The sequence below is a fragment of the Palaemon carinicauda genome, chromosome 14, assembly GCF_036898095.1.
Source record: "Palaemon carinicauda isolate YSFRI2023 chromosome 14, ASM3689809v2, whole genome shotgun sequence".
NCBI lineage: Eukaryota > Metazoa > Arthropoda > Malacostraca > Decapoda > Palaemonidae > Palaemon > Palaemon carinicauda.
Genome location: NC_090738.1, coordinates 123,529,379 through 123,530,634, shown reverse-complemented (window position 1 = coordinate 123,530,634; position 1,256 = coordinate 123,529,379).

Below are 1,256 nucleotides of genomic sequence, written 5' to 3'. Positions count from 1 at the left end.
TGGGAACACTATTTGTTGGCTGCGTAATATGTAGGAATTCTCTTAAGATGTTTTGGACGTACGATTCTGATAACTTAAAGGGTTATAGTACATATTATAAACTAAATTCTTGTTTTAATAGGCAGCCAGTGTAAATCAATTATTATAAGAGTGATCCATTGTCGGGCTGGAACACCTTTCATTAGTCTTGCTCCTCATTTTATTATGTTTTGTAATGTCTTAAGCTACGGTTTTGGTGGATTGTTCTACCCAATGTCCTTTAAATATACTCAAGAGAGTTAAAGGCCCTTGGTTCTACCCATTGGAGTAGATTGACCAGGGCACCAGCCACCCGTTGAGATACTACCGCTAGAGTGTTATGGGGTCCTTTGACTGGCCAGACAGTTCTACATTGGATACTTCCCTCTGGTTACGGTTCACTTTCCCATTGCCTAGACATACGCCGAATAGTCTGGCCTATTCTTTACAGATTCTCCTCTGTCCTCAAACATCCGACAAAACTGAGATTACTAATCAATTCATCTTTTCGGTTAAGGGGGAGAGGGAGTAGTCATACCCGAGTGTGTGCATACCTATCTAAATATTTAGCCGTCATTTTTACGGGTCGTGTGCACTAGTAATAACAATAATGGAGATGATGATAATAATGATATTGATAATGATAATAGTAATAATAATAAGTTGAATAAAGCCATGCTACAAGAAAATTACAAAAACACCACTAAAGGAAAATTTAGAATAACGAGAATAATAACAATTAAGCTAAGAGACTCTTCAACTATTTTCAACGATCCGCAACTTCCGGTTAAACTTTTTTTTTTCTTTTTTGCCACCGCGTGAGAAAAACACCGAATCATCTTGTGGGGAATTTTATTTTTATCTTCCGACGAGATTTTATTTTTATTTTCTTATTATTATTATTTTTTTTTTTTTTTACGGTTAACAAAGCCACATGTGGCAATTTGGACTATTGTTATTACCTTCGCCAACTTCGTTCCGAAGGTTATGTCTGTCTGTGAGTTGTGATTCGCATAACTCAAAAACTATTTGACCGAATCATATGAAATTTCGTGGATTGATTGGCCACGATCCAAGGACAATTTGTTTAGATTTTAGAGTGATTGGGTCAAAGGTCAAGGACAATTTTACGAAAAGTAAAAAGCATAAGATAAACTTATTCAGTTAGAAGTTATATCATTCGAAGAGAATTCTGTATAAATCGTTTCTCTGAATCGTACACCAAGCATAGATAATTA